Source organism: Solanum dulcamara, chromosome 10 (genome assembly GCF_947179165.1).
Source record: "Solanum dulcamara chromosome 10, daSolDulc1.2, whole genome shotgun sequence".
Taxonomy (NCBI): domain Eukaryota; kingdom Viridiplantae; phylum Streptophyta; class Magnoliopsida; order Solanales; family Solanaceae; genus Solanum; species Solanum dulcamara.
Window position 1 is genome coordinate 20,488,146 of NC_077246.1, and position 16,686 is coordinate 20,504,831.

At 37.7% G+C, this 16,686-nt stretch overlaps 1 long non-coding RNA gene across 1 annotated transcript; it reads right to left on the reverse strand.

Annotated features, from left to right (window-relative positions):
- Positions 1-968: 968 nt before the first annotated feature.
- On the reverse strand, positions 969-16,473 carry LOC129871442 (uncharacterized). Its single transcript, XR_008762255.1, has 3 exons — positions 16,244-16,473; positions 1,189-1,632; positions 969-1,106 (listed from the first exon to the last, which is right to left on the reverse strand). It is a non-coding gene; the product is annotated as an uncharacterized LOC129871442 (long non-coding RNA).
- Between the last annotated feature and the right edge of the window lie 213 nt (positions 16,474-16,686).

A 16,686-nucleotide genomic window follows, 5' to 3' on the forward strand; every position in this document is an offset into this window, starting at 1 on the left:
GATTTTTTAGGATTTTAAAACTAAGATTTAGGAGTTAAAATTATCAAATACTTAGTGAAAAAGGGAGGTTTTAGGTCAAAAATCATTTACCCAACACTTTGCCTCCAAAATCTCTTCACAAATCACCTCAAGGAGTCTAAGAACACAAAAATGGTGAAAATGGGTCTTCTCCCGATTAAACACTATTCTGGCATCAATTTGGGCACCGTAATTGTGAGCCACTATTCCTCATGATTGCGAAGAACAATAGGAGGAAAATACCATCGCGATCATGAGCCCCCCTCTAGAGATCGTGATGATATATACCCAGATACATCCAAATTGCATGACCTTTGGTCGCGATTGTGATGAAGAAAATGTGTTGCACCAGAACTCAGCAACAACAGCTGAATAACAACTCAAAATGATTCTGATTAGACCCTCAGAAATCATTTGGGCTTCGATAAAATAAATTGGTTATGCTACTACATTAAATTTGACACTCTGAACTCAATGGAATCATCATATTTCTGGGAAAAAAAAGATGTTTAAACCAAAATATCTTCCCGGACCCCTTATTGGCCTAAAATCAACTTTTGGCCTACAAACTCAAAATGTTGATTAAAGTACCGGGGCTCTAATTCAATGCTCAATTAGACCAAACTCGGCATTCTGAATACAACAGAACTGATAGAATTCTCATATGACGCTTGGATCTAAAAATGATGACCAAAGTAAAACCAACTCAAGACCTCAAATTCACATATCAACCCCAAATCTATTTCTGATGACTCTCCTAGACCAATTTTTATATTTCGAAGCTGATGGAATAGACATAATTCTATTTCGAGATTTATATCTCTGTTTGGTCAAAAAAACCACTTTTTCACAACTTAACTCAATAAAACTCAAGAATCTACCCAATTCACTAACTACTAGGACTTTAACACATTCAACCACATAAAGTGAACAAATAATATTTAGGGGTAATAATAATATAGGTAAAGTAGTAATTTCACAAAAAACTTAAAAAATGACTCTCAAGTTCATTACAATTGTGTCTTAGTAGCAATCTCGGGGGCTGTCTCCCCTCATCAAGTAAAAGTTGATGCTTGAGTCCTAGCCATCTGCCGAAAGAACATGCGATAACTCAACAATTATATAAGAACCCACGCACGACAAAATTGAAAAAAGTAAAAAGAGGATTACCTAACAGTCTTCATAGCCCCTCATAGATAAGTAACAAACATCTCTGCACCGATCCTCAAGGCTTTACTAGACTAGGCTTGTACACATGTAATACCTATAAACTTGGCTCTGATACAAATTTTTTACGACCCGAATTTGAGTGTGATGGCACTCGCCTAACCCACCAAGGCAAGTTAGCCTAAGAGTCTAAACACTTCATAATAAATGACAATAAAAATGGAAGTATAAAGTCTAATACAACATAGACAATGATAAGAAAAAAAACTAGATTCTAAAACACCCAACACTTGGTTTCGGATGCACATGCCACTATTTCAACAGAAAAGAAAAAGATACAAGTCTCTATGTCCCATTCCTCAAGTAGAACAAAACATGAAGTAAATGGGCGGCAAGAGTCTACCGAAGAAGACAAGCTTCTACCTCTTATGCATCCAGAAGCTCAGCCTGATCAATAGAAGTAATAAGAGTAAGAGGTGTTATGCTCAGATCATACATGTGTGTAGAAATAAGGGGTGAGCACCAGCAACATGTTACTCAAAAAAATAGAAACTAAACCCTAAGTAAAGCAATGTAGAACACAATTATACCAGAATACTAGATTCTCCACAATTACAAAGTACATACATATGTTCTCTCCACCATACTCAAGAAAACCCAGGAAATCTCAAATCATAATCAATCACAGGATGAAATAGATGCAAATGTAATGTCATAAATCATGATGCATATCTGTCGCACTATATTTTCGAACAGGTTAAAATAGTTAGCAACATAAAATGGCTATGCCGCTAATTTTGAAATATTTTAGAGTCGCTACCTAATTTTAAGGAAAATATTAGGAAAATCATTTTAAAAAATGTAAAATATAAACTTTGTTTTGATTTGAGAAACTAGTGAGATTCTAGGTAAGGGTTTTGGTTATTCGAGGTTAAGTTGTTAAGCATCCCTTAGAGTCTATCCGAAGATAGTCCTTAAATTTAGTTTAGAAAAATGATTAGGGGTCTTTTATTCATTTATTTGCTTTAGAAAATGTTGATAACAAAAGTTTTCATTAATTTGAGAAAAATGGTAAAAATGAAACATACGACATACATATCTATAATATGTGTGAAACAAACTTAATAGTATTTTATTTATTATATGGTAAAATAAATAAGTAAATAAGTAAATGTACTTAAAGTGTACAACAATTTTATTGTAATGACCCTCCATGTTATTTTTGAATTTATGCATTCATTTCATCATTTAGAGCTTTAATATAGTGATCCCAAGTCATTTATGACTTGCTGGCAGTGACTGTTCGATCACCTGGTTGTTTGTTTGGTTTTAGGCCCGTTTCTCCATTTTGGAGCTTTTATAACTTCAAAATTTGACTTGGGTCATAACTCCAAGAAAAAAAACTTAGAATGAAATTAAGATAGTTCTATTAGCTTTGGAACTGCCAAATTAGGCTAGTAGCATATCAGCATGAGTACCGAGGCAATCAGTGCGAGTTTAAGACCATTTGGTGCTTTTGCCTTTGAAAGTTGTCCTATAGTTGACTTTGGTCAACACTCTTGGAAAACTCACTCAAATAAAAATACTGACAGCGCAGTTAGTTCCAAAATGTTGAGTTTCGTCTAGAACGACCCTTTATTCACTTCTCAAGGCTTCCAGTCTAATCTAGAGGCCCGTTGTAGAAATTGGCTCAAAATAGTCTTTGGGTGTGGGACCTATTTTTAGTCCTAATGATCTCGTATGGAAATTTTGACTGCACCATAGTGTTTAGAATGTCAAATTTAGTGGGGTAGCATATCTCATTTGCGCGCATGGGGTTCGAAATGAATACCAAGCACCCCATCGGAGAATTTAGCATGCTAAGCTTATTTTTTAACCAGTTGTATCTGGTGCCATCACTTAAGAAACCTCTTGTATCTAAAGAGAGTATCTCTTAAGCATTTAGGAGCTCGCTAAAGTGACTAGCCTTGTTGGGCGGGTATCGCTTAAGAGACAGCCATATCGCTAAAGCGATTGGTGTAGTCGGTAAAGTAAGGCCCGCCTGTTAGGTGGGTGTCACTTTAGAGATCCACGGGTGGTCGCTAAAGCGACACCTGAGGGTCATTCTTAAGACTTGATTTTTAGATTTTGAATTAAATTTCAAATTTTGATTTCTTCTTTAATTCTTAGGTGATTTGGGCGATTCAAAAGCCTATCTTGTATTGATTTTTGAGGGGAATCCAGTGGTGTTTTCAGGAGTTGAGGCTTCCCTTGAGGTAATTTCTCCATTTTCCAGCATTTCTAAGTTCTAAAAGCTTGAGGTTGATCTTGAATGCATAATAGAGTTGGGGCTGATTTGGAGTGTGAATTGTGTTCCTTCTTGGAGCATGAGCATGGGGTAGTAGTTAGAGCCTATTCTCGGAGTCAATTCCATGAATTATAGAGCGGGTCCCATAATTCTCAATTTTAGACTCTAAAATTGGTTTGTCTTTGAATTTGATAATTTTACCATCATAATGATCGTATTAATGTTGTGGTTCTATTGTTGATAGTGTAGCAGCATTCGGATGCTGTTCAAAAGGGAAATAATCCAAATTCATGAGTTGGAGAATGTATAGTCGGCTTTCAGGTTGGCAATAGTTTTCCCCTCATAAGACTAAGCATGTTTAGGTAATTGTACACTGATTTGTATAAGTTTGGATGGGTTTGGGTGTCGAGCAATTTCCTAAAATCCATGTCCTAGGATTTATTTTGGGTAATTATTGGATTGTGTAAGCATGACTCCTGTTATTTTTTATCATCCATGCCTTATGGTGAATACTGTGCCTGTGGTTATATGTTTGGAAGCATGTTTGGCCTTAGTTTAGGTTTAAACTAGTGTTGCCTTAGACTTGCATAGTTTTGGTATCGTTGGGCCTTAGACCTTTTTTGACATCATTTTGGATGGTTGGCTCTCTATAGACTGATATAGAGACTTGAGACTGATAGTCAGAGCCTTAGCTAGGCAGTAGCTCATCTTATGACTTTACCTCCATAATGCCCTGTTCTTCTATCGGGGTTGTATCATTCGGTTCTTGATTTTTGGAAGCTCCCTTAGCGATTCAAGGTATATTTGGTTCAGGATGGAATGACATATTCATGGTACTTGGTTTAGAGACACTTCCCATGATGCATGGTTGAATGTTGACTCTAACTCGGTTTGGTTTCTTAGCTATAGTTACCCGATTAAAGTCTGTTGTCTAGCATACATGTGATCAGTTCCTTAGCTATAGATACTCAATTCCAGTCCGTAGTCCAGCTTAGTTATGTTCAGGCTTTGTAGCTACAGTTACCCGGCTATAATCAGCTATCTAGATTACCCATGCTCGCCTTTTGGCAACAGTTACATGATTAAAGTCTGTGGTCTAGCCCACTCATGTTGACTCATTAGCTACAGTTACCCAGTTTCAATTTTTTGTCCAGCTCGCATGTTGTTAAATTCCTATTTTCCCTAATGAATCCTCAATTAAGTCTTTGTCTACTCTCAGTTGTGGGTTGAGGTGTTAGAGTTGGATATAGTTTGGTTCAAGTCTGGAAAATAGTGATACTACTAGAATCCTTTAATTCTGTTCTTTTTCTCCCATAACTATTCTTCTATCTGTCAGGCTTATGGGAGTCTGTGCATGTGGTTACTCCTTATTTTTGCACGAACGTACCCCATCGGGTTTATGGAAACCTGGTGGAGTTAGTTAGATTCTTTGTCTTTGTTTGCTAGTATGCTCGTGTACATACCTACATTTACTTCTTGCCATATCTTTGATTGTGGTCTTTTACTCGCATTTCAGTTTACTTTTTCTTATCTTACACAGTCGGCCTATGATGCCTACTAGATACCTTTTGTATTGGTATGCATAGTACACTATTTATCTTTCTTCGTGATGCAGGACCGAGAAATAGCTACCGGCGTTGAGTTTAAGCCAGCTACGGTCGTGATTAGAGGTGAGGGTGAGCATATTGAGTCATGGATTTACTCGTCTCCTTCTGTATATGCATTTTTCCTCTCTTTTGCTTTTTGAGACAACTTTGTTTCCATGGTCCACTTTTGGGACTTTTACTCCTCTGACTAGTAGCTATGTACAAGTGACTTCCAATTTCTAGGAGGGATTCATTTTAATTTGTATATATTTAGTAGCTTTCACCTATTCATGTATGCTCCTGCTATTTTCATTACTGTTTTAGATAAATTTATTGGTCTTCTACCCTGACATCCTATTACTTATAGTTCTAAGATATGGGTCGGCTCGACTACTGGTGGGTAGTAAGCGCCATCATGAAAAAAGAAATTGGGTCATGATAAGTTGGTATCAGATCCCCAGGTTTACCGGTCTTACTTGTATAGAGCTAACATCTAGTAAAGTCCTACAAATCAGCGCAGAGACGTCCATGACTTATCCTTAGGAGGCTATAGGATATCTTTAGGAATGTTTCTATTTTGTATCGCCATCGTACAATTTGTGTCTTTTTAGTTTCTAGAACTCTCAGTTGTTTCACTCTTTTATAGGATGGCTCGCACACGAGCTAAAGGTATAGGCCGACCAAAGGGTCATGCCAGGGCTGCAACACCAGCTTAGGACAAAGATCAGACTCTAGAATCAAAGGTGGAGCCACAGTATCTCTATTACATCAGCAATAGGTGGGCCTAGAACTAGCCCAGCCACCACCCGATCCAGCCGCAACTACAGACTTATTAGCGATGATTGCCCAGATATTAGCTTCTATTAGGGATATATGGTATGCCCCAGCTCTAGTCTCTCTAGTACTAAAGGATCAAACAGCACCAGTTGTTCAGTAACCACCAGCACTAGCTACTCAGCCTAATGATTTGGAGGGCATCATACTACTCCAAGAGTAGAAGATGCTCGATGTGTTCTTTCAACTATCATCATTGAGATTTTCTAGGGTTTTGGGTGATTATTCCCATGATTTTCTAATTACTTGCCATGAGAAGCTACATACCTTGGGTTTGGTGTAGTCGAGAAGATTTGACTTCACTGCCTATATATTAAACGGTCCCGCTAGGCAGCAGTGGTGTACCTACCTAGAGACCAGGCTAGCAGGGTCTCCACCAGTCATGTGGGCTAAGTTTTAAAAGGCCTTTGTGGCCCAATTTATCCCCAAGAGCATTAGAGATCAGCTCTAAGATCTATTTTCATGATTGGAGTAGAGCTCTATGACAGTATCAAAGTATGAGGCCTAATTCCATGAGCTTGCCAAGCATGCCTCCATGATATTACCTAATAAGGAAGAGAGTTTGGTGTATGGATCGAGACTAAGTCTTTAGTCTTAATGGTCCGCTCATTTCTAGAGGTGGTAGACCATGCCCTCACACTCGATTAGTTTTATCGTGAGGCCCTAGGGGGCAGCAACGAGAGGGCTAGGAAGAAGGATAGCTAGGATGGGCACCGTTTAAGACCCAGGAAGTCCTATGATAGATCTCACCAGAGATTTTAGTCAGGTCAGACCAGCCACCTCTTTTAGACCTCTCTTCAAACTTAGAATGGTGATCAACATCGTCAGATTAGTTCTAGTGTTGGTCTGAGTTGGGGTCAAGATAGTTCACAGATGGTTTCGTCAAGCAGAGGTGTCCGACCTCTATTTTTCAGCTGACATGCACAGGGGTGCTATATAGTGTGGGGAGTTAGACCATTAGTCCCATGAGTAACCTAAGCACAGGCTAGCCTTACCTACTCCACAAGTAGGTAGACTTGTGCCAGCACTAGCACCTCCATTTAGATATAAAGGCAAGGTACAATACCGCAGGGGTGGTCACCAGGGTGCACGGGGTGGTCCCTGGGGAGGTAGGTCAGGAGGAAGAGTTGACGCACAGGGTAGAGGAGCCTAGGCCCATTTCTATGCTGCTCTAGCTAGGCAGATATTGAGGCCTCGGATGATGTGATCACATGTATAATTTTATTATGCCATCATCCAACATCCACTTTATTTGATCCAGGCTCTATATGTTCCTATATATCTATATATTGTGCCCCTCGACTGAGTATGAGTCTAAAGCTATTAGTCTAGCAGTTGCGTATTTTGACCTTGGTAGGTAATTCTTTATTAGTGGATCAGGTTTTTAGATCCTTTGTGGTGACTATTGAGGGGTGTGACACTAGAATTAATCTCATTTTACCTTATATGGTTGATTTTGATTTTATTCTATGCATGGACTGGCTATCCCTTCACTATGCGGTCTTGGATTGCTATGCTAAGACCATTATCTTAGCCATACCTAGTATTCCACCGGTGGTGTGAAAGGGTTTTTATAGTCGCACATCGGTTGGGGTGATCTCTTTTGTTCGATCCCAGAGATTAGTAGCTAGCAAGTATTTGGCATACTTGTTTTTTGTTAAAGATGTGAGTAGGGAGGGCCCTTTAGTTGATTCAGTACCTACCGTCCGAGAGTTTATAGATATGTTTCTTTCTGATCTGTCTGGTCTCCCTCTTTACCGCGATATAGATTTTGCTATACATGTATAGCCAGGTACTCATCCTATTTCCACCCTACTGTACCGTATGTCCCTCATAGAGCTCAAGGAGCTCAATATTTAGCTTCATGATCTCTTGGATAAGGGATTCATTCATCTTAGTGTATCACCTTAGGTTTTCCTAGTCCTCTTTGTTAAGAAGAAAGAAGATACTATGAGGATGTGCATCGACTACAGGCAGTTGAACAAGGTGATGGTGAAGAATCATTGCCTTATGCCTAGGATTGATGACCTATTTGACCTGTTTTAGGGTGTCATGGTATTTTCTAAGATCAATTTGAGATCCGGATACAACCAATTGACGATTAGGGTACTGGATGTACCTAAGACCGCATTTAGGACGTTTACGGACACTATAAGTTCCTAGTGATCTCTTTTGGGTTAACTAACGCCCCTGCCATGTTCATGGATTTGATTACCTAGGTGTTTAGGCCATACTTGGACTCATTTGTCATAGTCTTCATAGATGACATTCTGGTATACTCACGGAGCCGGGAGAAGCATGAGCAACATTTGAGAGTAGTGCTCTAGACTTTGAGAGATCAATAACTTTATGCCAAGTTCTCAAAATGGGAGTTTTGGCTTAAGTCTCTAGCATTCTTGGGGCTGTGGTGTTCAAGGATGGCATTATGGTAGATCCGATGAAGATTGAGGCTATTTGTGATTGGGCTAGGCCCACCTTTGTGATTGAGATTCATAGCTTGATTGGACTAGTAGGGTACTGCAGGTATTTTGTTTAGGGTTTTTGTACTATAACGGTGTGTCTGACTCGATTGACTCGCCAGGATGTCCTGTTTGTGTGGTCGGAGAAGTACTAGAGGAGCTTTCTGAGGCTTAAGGATTTTCTTACCACCTTATGTATTGACTCTTGCATTTGAGGGAAAGGGATTCACCATTTATAATAACACATCTGGTGTTGATTTGGGTTGTGTACTGATGCAGCAGGGCTGGGTTATTGCTTATGCTTCAAGGCAGCTTAAGTTGCATGAGCGCAACTATCCTACTCATGACTTAGATTTGGCGGTGGTATTTTTTTCACTTAAGATTTGGAGGCACTACCTGTATGGGGTTCGATGCAAGATTTACACTAATCATAAGAGCCTTCAGTACATTATAAGACAGAGGGATCCTAATTCGAGGCAGCGCCGCTGGATTGAGCTCTTGAAGGACTATGGCCTTCCTATTCTCTCTTATCCTAGCAAGGCAAATATAGTAGCAGATGCCTTGAGTCGGAAGGCGTTGAGTATGGGTAGTCTAGCCTTCCTTTCTACGGTAGAGAGGCCATTAGCTTTTGATATCCAGTTCTTAGCTAACTTCATGATTTGATTTAATATTTCTGATTCCTAATGTATGTTAGCTTATGTGGGGGCACAATTATCTCTATTGGACTGGATTTGAAGCAGCCAATTCGAGGATAAGGGTTTAGTTGCACTTCGAGATTGATTTTTGGGACATGATACTAGCCTGGCTACCTTAGATTTAGATGGGGTTTTAAGGTTCAGTGGTCGACTTTGTGTTCTGAGAGTTAGGGGTTTGATTCATATGATCCTTAGCGAGGCCCATGACTCCAGATATTTTATCCATCCGGGAATAGCTAAGATGTATCATGATTTGAGGCAGCACTATTGGTAGAGCGGCATGAGGAAAGATAGTGCAGATTATATGTCGTATTGTTTGAGTTGTCAGAAGGTTAAGGCTGAGCATTTGAGGCCTAGTGCCAAGCTTCAGAGATTACCCATTGTCAAATGGAAATGGGAGCAGATCACCATGGATTTTATTGTGGGATTGCCTCACACTTCCCGTTGTCTTAATCGTATTTGGATCATCATGGATTGATTGACCAAGTTAGCAAACTTTTTTCCTGTTCATACTTCCTACAGAGCTTAGAGGCTACCCTTATCTACATTCGGAAGGTAGTTGACCTTCATGTTGTGCCTATTTCTATCATCTCAAACTGAGGCTCACTGTTCACATCTAGCTTTTGGAGGACTTTTTAGGAGGATTTCGGTGCCCGTGTTGACCTTATCACATATTTTCACCCGCAGACTTATGGTCAGTCGGAGTACACTATACAGGTTCTCGAGGATATATTGCAGGCTTATCTTATGGACTTTGGGGGTCAGTGGGATCAAATTTTACCTTTGGCAAATTTTGCGTACAACAATACCTACCACTCTAGTATTCTGATGGTCCCGTTTAAGGCCTATATGGTAGGCGTTTTTGCTCTCCAGTTGGTCGGTTTGAGTATACGGATCCCAAGCCACGCTGTACAGACTTGATGCAGAAGGCCTTAGATCAGGTGAGGGTAATTCAGGATAGGCTCAGGACAGATCAGAGTAGACACAAAGTTATGCGGATCATAGGTGTTGATCGTTCATATTTGTCGTTGGTGACATAGTATTCCTCCGTGTATTGCCTATGAAGGGTGTGATGAGATTTGGGACGCAAGGCAAGCTTAGCCCCAGGTATATTGGTTCTTTTGAGATATTGAGAACAGTTAGCAGGGTTGCATATGAGTTATCTTTACCCCAAACCTTTTTAGCTATTCATCAAGTTTTTAGGTTTCAATGTTGCCCTGGTATGTTCCATATAGTCCCATGTGCTTCAGTATGACGCGGTTGACTTGGATGATCGTTTTTGCTATATTGAGGATCCAATTGCTATTTTTGTTGGAGATGTCAGACAATTGTATTCTAAAGCCATTATTGTGGTTAAGGTCCATTGGAGGCATCGTCTAGTTAAGAAGGCTATTTGGGAGACCGAACATGAGATGCGGCACAGTTTCCCGACTTATTTGAGCCTTTAGGTACTTCTTGATTCTTACTTTCATGGACAAAAGTTCTTCTAGTATGAATATTATAATGACCATCTAAGTCATTTTTGAATTAAAGCATTCATTCCATCATTTAGAGTGTTCCTATAGAGACCCCAAGTTATGTATGACTTGTTGGCACTGACTTTTTGCTCGCCTAGTCGTTCATTTGGGTTTAAGGCTAGTTTCTCCATTTTGGAGATTTTACAACTTTAAAAATTGACTTCGGTCATAACTTGAAGAAAATGACCTCAAAATGAAATTCTCACGATTCCATCAGCTCCGAAATGGCCAAATTAGGCTAGTATCATGATCGGCATAAATACCGAGGCAATCGCTACGAGTTTAAGACCATTTGGCACTTAAGCCTTTGAAAATTGGCCTATAGTTGACTATGGATAACATTCTTGAAAAACACACTCGGATGAAAATTCTGACACTGTAGTTAGTTGTGGAATGTCAAGTTTGGTCTAGAACGACCCTCCATTCGATATCGAAGGCTTCAGGTCTAATCTCAGGTCCATTGTAGAAGTTGACTCAAATATCCTTTGGGTGTAGGACCCACTTTCTATCGTAGAGACCTCGTATAGAAATTTTGACTATGCCATTGAGTCTGGAACATTAAATTAGTAGGGTAGCATAACTTGTTTGCGCGCATGGAGTTTTGAACAAATTCTGAGCACCCCGTCGGAGGATTTGGCATGTTAAGCTTGTTTTTGAACCAACTGTATCTAGTTTCATCGCTTAAGAGACCCCTGGTCGCTAAAGAGAGTGTCTCTTAAGAAGCCAGGAACTCTTTTAAGTGACCAACCCTATCGCTAAAGCGACTGGTCACTTAGCGAGGCCCGCCTTTTAGGTGGGTATCGCTTAAGCGATCCCCTGGTAGTCGCTAAAGCGACACTTGAGGGTCGTTCTTAAGACTTGATTTTTATATTTTCAATTAAATTTTAAAGTGTGATTTCTTCTTCAATTCTTAGGTGATTTGGGTAATTCAAAAGGCTATCTTGCATCGATATTCGAGGGGAATCCAGTGGTGTGTTCAGAATTAGGAGTTTCGACTTACCTTGAGGTAAGTTCTCCATTTTCCAGCATTTCTAAGTTCTTAAAGCTTGAGGTTGGTCATGAATGCATGATAGTATTGCCGCTGACTTAAGGTGTGAATTGTGCTCCTTCTAAGAGCATGAGATAGGGGTAGTAGTTAGAGCCTATTGTCGGAGTCAATTCCATGAATTATGGAGCAGTTCCCACAATTCTCTATTTTAGACTCCAAAATTGGTCCATCTCCAAATTTGATAATTTTAGTGTCATAACGATCGTTTTAACGTTATGGTTCAATTATTGATAGCATTGCTGAATTTGGAGGTTGCTCGAAAAGGAAAGCCTCTGATTTCATGAGTTGGAGCGCGCATGGTCAACTTTCAGATAGGCTATGGATTTTCCCTCATAAGACTGAGCATATTTAGGCAATTGTACATTGATTTGTATGATTTTGGAGGGGCTTGGGTGTCGAGCATGCTAATTTACAAGAATCTAAGTCCTAGGCCTTATTTTGGGTAATTATTGGACTATGTAAGTATGACTCCTATTATTATTGATCATCCATGCCTTGTGGTGAATACTATGGTTGTGGTTATATGTTTGGAAGCATGTTTGGCCTTAGTCTATGCTTGGACTAGTGTTGCCTTAGACTTGCATAGTTTGGTGTCGTTGGGCCTTAGAGCTTTTCCGATGTTGTTTCAGACGTTTAGCTCCCTATAGACTGATATAGCAGACTTGTGTCTGATAGTCTGAGCCTTAGCTAGGCAGTAACTCATCTTATGACTTTACCTCCCTAATGACCTGTTCTCCTATCGGCCCTATATCATTCAGTTCTTGATTTTTGGATGCTCCTTTGGAGATTTACGGTATATTTAGTTCTGGATGGAATGACATATTGATGGAACTTGGTTTGGAGGCACTCCCCGTGATATATGGTTAAATGTTGACTCTAACTCGGTTTGGTTTCTTAGATTCAATTACCCGATTAAAGTCCGTGGTCTACCTTTCTTATGATCAGTTCCTTAGCTACAGATACTCGATTCCAGTCCATGGTCCAGCTTACTTGTGTTCAGGATTTCTAGCTATAGTTACTTGGTTATAGTCCGCGGTCTATCTTACTCGTGCTCGACCTTTGGCTATAGCTACCCGGTTAAAGTCCATGGTCTAAGCCACTCATGTCGACTCATTAGTTACAGTTATCCAGTTTCAATCCGTGATCTAGCTCGCATATGGTTAAATTCCTGTTTTCCCTGATGAATCCTCGGTTAAGTCTTTATCTACTCTCAGTTGAGGGTTGAGGTGTTAGAGTTGGAGATGGTTCGGTTCAAGTCCGGGATATGGTGATACTATTGGAATCCTTTAGTTTCATTATTTTTTTCCTTCAACTATTCTTGCATCTGTCGGGCTTATGGGAGTCCGTGTATGTGGTTACTCCTTATTTGTGCACAAGCGTACCTGTCCGGTTTATCGGAACCCAACGGAGTTAGTTAGATTCTTTCTTTTTGTTTGCTAGTACGCCCGTGTACATACCTACATTTACTTTTTGCCCTATCTTTTATTGTGGTCTTTTACTCGCATTTTAGTTTACTTTTGTTTATCTTGCTCAGTCGGCCTATGATGCCTATTGGGTACCTATTTTTTTGGTACTCATACTACACTCTGCATCTGTCTTCATGATACAGGTCCGAATACTAGCTGTCGGTGTTGAGTTCGAGCCAGGTTCTATCGTGATCGAAGGCGAGGGTGAGCACATTGCATCATAGATTTACCTGTCTCCTTCTGTATATGCATTTTGCCTATCTTTTTCTTTTTGAGATAGCTTTATTTTTGTGGTCCACTTTTGGGACTTGTACTCTTCTTACTAGTAGCTCTGTACAGGTGACTTCCGGGTTCTGCGAGGGATTCATTTTGATTTGTATATATTTAGTTGCTTCCGCCCGTTCATGTATGCTCCTGCTATTTTCGTTACTGTTTTAGATAGATTTGTTGGTCTTCTACCCTGACATCCCATTACTTACAGTTCTGAGATATGGGTTGACTTGCCTATTGGTGGGTTATAGTAGGCGCCATCATAACCTAAGAAATCGGATCGTGATATTTATGTATTATGAAACTATAGTTTTTATTAAATTCACATGAAATAAATGAGCTTATATAAATCTATTGTATATAAATGTTGAGTTCTTAAAGGATATGATAAATTACTAATTTTATTAACATATATAGAATTATGATGTATAAAAAATAGAATAATTAATAGGTTTTAAATATATAGAAATATGTGTGATGTATAATAAATATGATTTGATCAAAAAATTCAATAAAATGGAGTTTTTGCAAAAATACTAAAAATAATAATGATACAAAATGTTAAAATATTATGTATAGTTTGTGATCTTACAGATATTCAAAATAAAATATGCATATGTATGTTGCTTACACTTATGTGAGCTTATTATTATAAAATGACGATAGATACATGTGTAGTAAATTGATGTGCGTATTAACGTGTAGGAATTTACAAAAAAAGGAAAATAGCATTGATAAAGGGATAGTAGATATGGAAAAAAAATATGTTGTGTATAAAAAAATAATATATCAAGTATAGTAGAAGTTAGTATAAAAATAAACTATGTACCTTGTGTGTATGGTATACATATGTATGTACCTTGTATTTTGAATCTGTTAATAAATCTGAAATCTTGAAATAATACATTAGTTCAAAAGTAAAGTACCTAGGCCATATATTTGATTTGAAAAGATATAATAATAAATTGTATATTTTTAAAAATAATCTAAGTGGCCCAAAACAAATTATTTTTGTAAGGAAATTAATTAAAAGAATCTAAGATGGCCTATCTATTGAGATTCATTCTATAAATGTATTAGTTTTGCAGAAATATGATATGAAGTCATATCTATTCTTGATTAAAAAAAGATATCTCTCTTAGCCTTTAAACTAGTTTCTAACATATTTAAAAAAAATCTGAAACGCTAAATTTTCTTATCCCATTTCTCTTAACTTAAACGCCTAAATGAATGTTCTAGACGTTCATCTATTCTTAAGAATACTTTTTATTTTTTATTTTAAACATACTATTAGACTTATTAACAAATAATATTAGCTCACATAAAAATCTAAACTAAAGAAGATAGATTAGTATCAATAAATTAATGTATCAAGAAAAACATAATTAAAGCAGTAACAAGGAAGGCTAGGGATGTTGACTCCTAATTTACAAGACTCTGAGCTCTAGCAATCCTAATAGTTGTTGGCCCAATATTTTGGGCCAAAACGAGTTCAAAAGTAGAAACTCCAGCACTCCGGTTGTACATAAAAAAATAAGAGGAGAAAATGATTAATACCATATTCTGGACCAAAAATTGAAACAAAAATTAAGCAAACAAAAGCACCTGAAAGTGAACTTGATGTGATATAAAAAAGCAAGTTGTAAAAAAAACAAACTTTGAAATGAGATCACATGTATTATTGTAAAAAATGTAATCATGTCTAGACAAAAGCATGTGAAAGTAAACTTGCAAGTTGTAAAAAGGAAACTTTGAAATGAGATCACATAAGATTAGTTGACATGAATTAACTTAATAATCATACTAAAGGAATGGAAATAACATATCTTGATGAGGACTGCAAAATAATTTAGGCTAACATGCTTAATGAATAGTTAAAGATTATTTTAGCATGTTGGAGATAAATCAAGTTATATACCAGTCAAAGTGAAGGCAACACTTGTAGGACTTAAGACCACATTTGGAGAGGTAAACATAAACAGAAAAACAATAATCATTCTTTCAACTCCTAAACAAAATAGATCAATCATTGGTGTAAGCCATCATGTTAGAATTAGAACAAAATTTAAACTTCAAGCGTTTACAAACAGTATCAAAATAGAGGTAAAATATCAAGCATGATTCATCAAATTAAAATAAGATTCAGCATACTACAACAAAACAAAAATAGAGCAACCACATCAGAGTAGAACAATTATAATAGAGAGCTTAAAATATACCAATTACCCCTACAAAATTTCCTGGAAATTTGCAACAAAGGGAAAGCTGAAAATAAATAGGGAAACAACTAAGAATAATTTTCTCTAAAATATACTCTTGACAAAAACATCAGAGCGTCAAAACGAAAATATTAAATTCATAAATTTCTCAATGTAAAATATGAAACAACATGCTTATCAACTACTGCATCACATTAGTACCATAGCAAGACATTCTTATTTTTTTTATTACATCAACACAAGCAAACTAGCAAGTTCATAAGAGACAAAAACAGTAAAAATGCATAAGACATCTAAAATAAATTAAATCAACCAAAAATAAAATACTACAGAATTATTTCGAAGTTCAATCTACAAATAAAGAAAATGACATATTTTGCTAAAACAGATCAATATTGAGAAAGATTTTACCTTATGTTGAGCAACAAACTAAGGCTTTGATGTCCAAATAAACCGGCAAGGAACCCGAAACTCAAAAATCAGAGAAGACCAAAAGAAAGTAGTAAAACTAGTAGATTCATGAATCTATGTATGTGTCTTCAGATGTGAATTTTTGGTGTCTTTGGAAGTCAAAAATATGGTTATTTATAGGCAAATTCAGATATGGAAATCAGCATTTGAACTGAAAAATGAAGGCATTCAGGGGGAAGGACAGAAAAGGATTTTACAAATCTTACCTTTTTTCTTTGTCTTTGATCGATTGCTTGAGCGAAAACTGCGTTGATAATGGTAGGCAGCCTGGTGAGGTTAAAGTCGGATTTTCAAGGAGAAAGATATAAAGAAGAATAAGAAGTCATGGATCTATGATTTTTTTGGGAAAATTAGGGAACAACCATTGAAATTTTTATTTTGGGAGGTGAGGAGCGTGTAGGGATGGGGAAAATGGAGAATAGGGGTGTGTAGGGGTAGTGTTTCTTTTGACCTTTTCTTGAAAAGTTGAATAGGATAAAGGAGCATGGGTTATCGGAGATAAAGAATGGGGCGTGTAGGTGTGGGAAAAGAGGAGGTGGTGGAGTATTTTTGTTTTGGAAAAAGTTTCTGATTTGTTTTGAACCGTCTGATCATTTGATGATTGGACGGTTTTTATAAATCAAGAGTAAACAATAAATAAAATTATATA